Below are 6,511 nucleotides of genomic sequence, written 5' to 3'. Positions count from 1 at the left end.
TTTTTTTGCCTTGAGAAGATTTTGAGTCTTTCGAGCCTCAAATACTCTTCAAAAGCTCTGACCTTCCGTGTTTACGGAAGGCCTTGAAAACATCAGATTTCTCAGAATACAACTTAGTACATTCATCATCCCATCCAGGAGTGGCTGGTCTTCTGATGACAGATGTACTTGGAACGCGTCGTTTCTGAGCTTCTAGTGCGCTTTTTGAATCAACTCAATAAGGAATCGATATTCATCCAAAGGTGGAAGAGTATCAGTTGAGTCAATACCAATTTTACCGCCGATGCAAATTTTGCCAGTCAATGTTCTTCGTGAGATCGAAAGGAACATTAACTGGCTCAGATTGTTGATAGCCACTCTTAATTGTGGTGACTATCGGCATATGGTCACTACCATGGGGATCTTGAATTACCTTCCACGTGCAATCTAATGATAGTGAATTTGAACATAAAGACAGATCAATACGGCTTTGTTGACCATTTGGTCCTATTCGAGTTACTTCACCAGTGTTCAAAATATTCAAATTGAAATCGTCACACAAATCATAGAAAATAGGCGCTCTATAATCGTCATACGTTTCGCCCCATCCAATACCATGTGCGTTCATATCACCCAATATCAATACTGGAGATGATAGGAGGAGACTGCGCTCCAAAAATGTCGACGATTAATAGAGGCATTTGGAGGAATGTACACTGAAGCTATGCAACGATCTTTATTCTTCACATTTACTTGGCATGCGACGATTTCTAAGCCGGGAACAGTCGGAATGGGAATTCTGTAGAAGGAGTAGCATTTTTGATCCCCAAAAGAACGCCACCATAATGATCATCCCGATCTTGGCGAATAATATTAAAATCGTGGAAGTTGATTTCATCTTCAGAAGAAAGCCATGTTTCACAGAGTGCAAATATATCGCAATCGGAATTGCGAATCAAAACTTGAACACTTCTAATTTATTTTTCAGACTATGACAGTTCCACTGCAGCACAGAGATTGTATCGTGGGTATTGGCCGTATTATCCATCGAAAGATACAATTCCTGCAAGAATGGCCATGAACAAGTCAATTGCTTCAGATAACTTTCCACTGTTGGTATAAAAAGGTCAATGATAGGCCTCAATGAATTCGGAATATTGAATAAATTCAAAAAACGGTCCACAAGGTCCTTAAAGGAGATCAATCCTCGCTTGGACGGAATACTTTTACTAGAAGTGCGAATTACTTTTTTTTTTCGTTGATTCTCCTAGCCGGATGTTTCTTCGAAACATCGGATTTTGGCAATGGCGGGAATGCCTTACTGCAACTAGGATCAAAAGAAGCAGTAGGGACAGGTTGCGTCGGAATTTTAAATAAACCCCCATTACCTTCAGATTTTGCCAAGCTTTTATGGATGATTTTTGTTCTCTTGCGGCGCGATCCCGGGGAAGACGGTTGCTTCCTCTTTTCGGGCACGTGTACCTCCGCAGGATCATTCATATCGGCTGCGTCAGAGTCCAATTCATCAATGGATATGGAATCATAATAATCACTTACACGAACGGTGGCTGAAATAGCAGTCGATGCAGTGGCTGTGGCGGATGTGTCTTGCGACTTAACCATTTCCGCATACGACTGCTTGGAGCGCTGTACCAACGAGCGCTTCACTTTTTGGGTGCGCTTTTTGTACACCGGGCATTCCTGCAAACCATGGGGAGGATTCAAACCACAATAAGCACATTTTGTTGCCTGTTGCTGGCAGGACTCCTCCCGATGCCTTTCAGAACATTTGCCACAACGTGGTTTGTTGTCACAAAACTCGGCAGTGTGACCAAGTTGTTTGCAATTGGTACAATTAAATACCCTTGGCACAAAAAGACGCACCGGAAATAGCATGTTTTCAATATCAACATATTTTGGGAGCATCGAACCGGCGAACGTCACCCGAAGCGAACCTGACTTGGAATATACCTTCTTTCCATCTACCGTGGCTGCTGAATGCAATTCCTTGCAGTCCAGAATATCCACGGTAGACTCCATTGCATTCTTTAGGCGGCCTTTTCCCGCAAGTACATCCTTGCAAGTCAGGCTCGCTGCGTTGATCACACCTTCAATTTCGACCTCCCGCGAGGGGACATAAACCATATATTCAACATTGTACGCCCTGTCGCCAGCAATTTCATTCGCCACCTGGTATGTAGGTGCGGTGATGCGTAGTTTGTTCCTGTTGATCTGGCAAAAATCAAGCTTCGGAAAACGACGCGTCAAATCTCGTTTAATGCCGAGAAAATCTAGGCTTTTTACTTTCTGCCGAAAGTAAACAACCCAAGACCCAGGCGAAGCCGCATGGTACAATCGAGTGCGCCCTCCATTTTTAGCAGGCACATTGCCTTCTCCAGTCTCCTCCTCCATTCTCACCCCGCAAGGTGGAAGGATAATTTTGCTAATACTAACTTAGAACTAATAGCAAATTAGAAAAAAAAACTTTAAAAAAAACTAATTCGATTAATTCTAAGCAGTTCCACTCTGTATCAAACAGAAGGGAGAACAATAAAAAGTTTTGCCACTTATCTGCCCCTGCTGCTGTAGGTAGCAGCAGTAACAATAGCCTGCTTCACTGGCGTCGCCAGAAGCAGCTACACGCAGAAAAAACTATTTTAAAAACAATAATTTCTTACATAAATATAATAAGAATTTCACATTGTTTTGGCGGTAATAAGAATTATTATTGTTTCAACAATCCGATATTGTTGTTTTCATAGGAGCTTGCAAAGCATAAACTTGAAAAGCTTTTTCTGAAAGCTTAAATCTATAATAATAGTATTATTGTTTTAACAAGAAATCTATGTTTGATTCAAACATCATTATTTTCAAAATAAATGGTTTTTCTTTTTATTCCGAATTTCATTGCTTTTTAAAACATGTCAATGTTGATTTTTTTATTCGTATATATTTATTTAATATTAAGGGATATTCGGGATTATTTAGATACAATTCATTTTTCCATTAAATTTTACAGCCTGAGTTCTAAGGCAACAGGGAATCCAATAACTGCCGATCTAGAACAAAGCATTTTCTGTAGTACAACATTGTAATATCGAATTAATTCACTTACCTAAATAGAAGAAACCTATTAGGCAGCATTTTACATAATGTATACAGTACATATCCTCCACTATAATGCTTCTCCAGATCTTCCAAGTGTCTGGGAGCTTTGATATGCCGCAGAAAGGATCAGCTACATCAGATCCTTTAATTGTGAACTATGAGGTGAACTTCATGTCAAATCGCTGGAAAAAAACGAAAGTAAAGTAAAATAATATTACAAAAGCAAAATATACATACCATTATCTCAAAGATCTCACTCGCAATCGCCAGTATTCCTGGTACCTCCTGGTATTCCTCCGATTTTTGACATTCGACGATTTGGAATTCATCCCATGGTTATTTACATTAAAACCAAGCCAAACATTTGATAATGCCAATTTGTTGAAAACAAATATGACAAACATCAAATGGTTCTGTGCCTTCTGTTAACGATAAGATATGCGGCTACAGGACGTGTTCATGCTCAAGGCAGATGGTTTATAAAATTGATCGCAGTTAATAAAAGAACTTGTGTCATGGTAGTAAGACCTAGTTGGAAAAGGGAATTATTGTCGACGTGTTATAACGGCTAAGGCCGTCGTAGCGTCCTTGAACTCCGCGGCGTGGACATGGTGTTAAAAAGATGCGAGTACAGAAATAAAAACGCCGTCATAACGAAAGTACTTAATGAGCGATTTCATTTAAGAAGGAGATTTACTACCGTACTTGCTTGGACGTGGCGTATAGTTTAAATCCACCACGTAAATATCGGGCGGGCCAAAAGATATTTTAGTTACAAGATAAACATTGTCGCTGTCGTCGCTGTCCGGAACATCTTTTGCTGGCGAAAATAGGGGATCTCAATGTCAATGAAGGAAAAATACATACGATTTGACAGTTAGGTACCAGCACACATGTTTCGGACAGCAGAACAAAGGGAACCGAAGCGACAATCTAAATCTGGTAACTAGAATATCAGAAAAATATATTAAGCTCTTTTAGTGGAATGTATTAAACCGTCTAAGACGAATTAAGTACCGTCCATTTAATTCCACCAGTTAATTTTCGTTATCTTTGCAGATACGTATACGGAAGTGACGTATACGTATACGGATACGGAAGTGACGAAGTCGAGTCAAGTACAAGACACTGAAGACGACCACACAGTTGTGGTCGAAATACGTATCTGCTAAGATAACGAAAATTAACTGGTGGAATTAAATGGACGGTACTTAATTCGTCTTAGACGGTTTAACTAAAATATCTTTTGGCGGGCCTAATTTGTCCGTTTATTGACGTTGAACGTCAAAACGATGTCATATTCAACTGCATTAATGTCGAATACAAAACAATAGTTTGACACCTAAAATGCATTATAATTATCGAGCGGAGTTTTCTAAACAAATCGTGGACATGTTGCACTTATCAAACTACACTAGCCTAGAGTTCTATAAGAAGAGTAACGTTATGTACCACGTTTGACAGGTCTCCTGCTCGTTTGGAACGCGCATTTGTATGGAACTGACAGACGATTATGTTCCAATTCTGACACTTGACGACACTGTTATTATAGTCACTGTACACTAGCCGATCGATAACTTCAATATGTTTACGTTTCAGGGAGCGCATGCCGTTATTAACTGCAATGTATTTACACGTAAAATGGGTATCAGTCGACGTTAAGATGCTGTGACTGTGAATTTGATTGTGCAACACAATGCAACAGCTGTCATTGAGCTTGACATCATCGGTTTGAAGCTTTGTGGTCCGATAACTGCAAAACTATTGCCACTATCGAATTGAATTTAAATGGCTGGAAGTTATCAAACGTCTACTGTAGTGAATAATTTCATATCATTGACACCAAAAATTAATTTTTTCAAATTTAGCTACAAAAATGAACTGAGGTTATTTTCAACTGTATTATGATTTTTGTTTGTGCTTTTTCAAAAAGCTTATTCTCAAGGAGTATTGTTGAAACAATAATACTTTGACATTGATGTTATCTTAACAAATCTTGTTAAAACAATAAATCTCTTCGTATTTTCTATAAAATTTGGTTATTTAAAAACAACAATCCAATTTTTTGGTTCAATGTGAAGAGTTTTCTGTCCGTGTACTTCACTCGCCGACAGTGATCGCCTTGGATCCGTAGGTAGGAGCGCACCACACAATAGCCTTTTCACTACCTAGCACAATCCGCGATGAGACACAGCACACACGTCTGGCTCTTTCGAACTATCGGCACGGAATGGGATTCATCGTAAGTTGTGTAGTCCAGCTGCAATTGACTATTTTTGGATGTTTCTGCATACATTTTTCCAAATAAACTTCCAACGAGTTTAGCACTGGCCAAACGTTGACCTATTTGGCTGAAATTTTGTCCAGAGCATCAGGCCATCAAATAGAACCAAATAAGAGGGCGGCCCATCACAAAAATTGAACAAAGTTTTTCCCATACTAATTTGCGCCACCCTAATATTCACCCTATCATAATGAAATGTGTGGAAGACAAATGAGCTTGATTCTCATTTCTGAGAAAGATTCCTATGTGGTAGTGAAATTGCACTTGGTGTTAATTATGGAAAGGCAATATCTAATTGAATTGAAAGCATCAAAATTAGCTTGATATGAACAACAACGGAAAGCCAATCAAAGCAATCGTGGTACTTTGCCAGCAGTCAAAGACATATGGTCAACCATCACGGACTGAAGTGGCATTTTTCCAGCAGACTGCTACTTGCCTATCAGCATGATAATCTCCACAATTCCCATCAGCATCCGAGAAAGATCCTCATCAGAATCCGAAAGGAATTCCCATCAGAACCCGAGAAGAATTCTCATTAGAATATCTAAAGAATTCCTTTCAGAGACATCAAAGTATTTCAACCCAAATCCAGAAGAATTCACACTGGATTTCTTTCGGTTTCGTTGAGGGATATACTTGGGAATCTTTGGGGGATATTCTTCATAATCCATGGAGGGTGTACTTCAGAATCTCTCGTTAATTTTTCACAGTTAATAATTCGTTCGAAGATTTGTTTCGGAATCGTTCGAAGATTTGCTTCTGAATTCCATGACGATTTGCTTCAGAATCTCTTCTAAATTTAATTAGGAGTCTCTCGACGTTTTGCCTCGGAATCCCATAATGATTTGCTTTGCGGAATCCCTCGACGATCGTGTGGTGAACACCAGCCAATTTCTTTAAACGCCGATCCATAGCGGATGAAATACTGTTCCAACCGTTCGCTGCAAACGTCGTCGAGAGAATGCCAAGTTTCTGGCCCTCAAATTTCAATTCGGTTTATCCGAGAGATACGAAGCAGTACGTTTAGAGAAAAGAAGGAGAATTCTAGGAGAAATTTCGCAGCACGATTATACATATGTACTCTCATGGTCGAACTTTTAACTCTCTCTCTCTTTTTTTGATCTGTCGGATATAATT

The 6,511-nt window shown here is 39.4% G+C and overlaps 1 long non-coding RNA gene across 1 annotated transcript; it reads right to left on the bottom strand.

The window, feature by feature from the left end:
- Nucleotides 1-2,884: 2,884 nt before the first annotated feature.
- LOC134202811 (uncharacterized) lies at nt 2,885-3,992 on the bottom strand. The gene is made up of 3 exons (XR_009977348.1): nt 3,325-3,992; nt 3,095-3,269; nt 2,885-3,038 (listed from the first exon to the last, which is right to left on the bottom strand). It is a non-coding gene; the product is annotated as an uncharacterized LOC134202811 (long non-coding RNA).
- Nucleotides 3,993-6,511: the final 2,519 nt, after the last annotated feature.

The sequence above is a fragment of the Armigeres subalbatus genome, unplaced genomic scaffold (genome assembly GCF_024139115.2).
Source record: "Armigeres subalbatus isolate Guangzhou_Male unplaced genomic scaffold, GZ_Asu_2 Contig1429, whole genome shotgun sequence".
In the NCBI taxonomy this organism is placed as follows: Eukaryota; Metazoa; Arthropoda; class Insecta; order Diptera; family Culicidae; genus Armigeres; species Armigeres subalbatus.
This window is presented reverse-complemented; position numbering and strand designations above follow the sequence as displayed.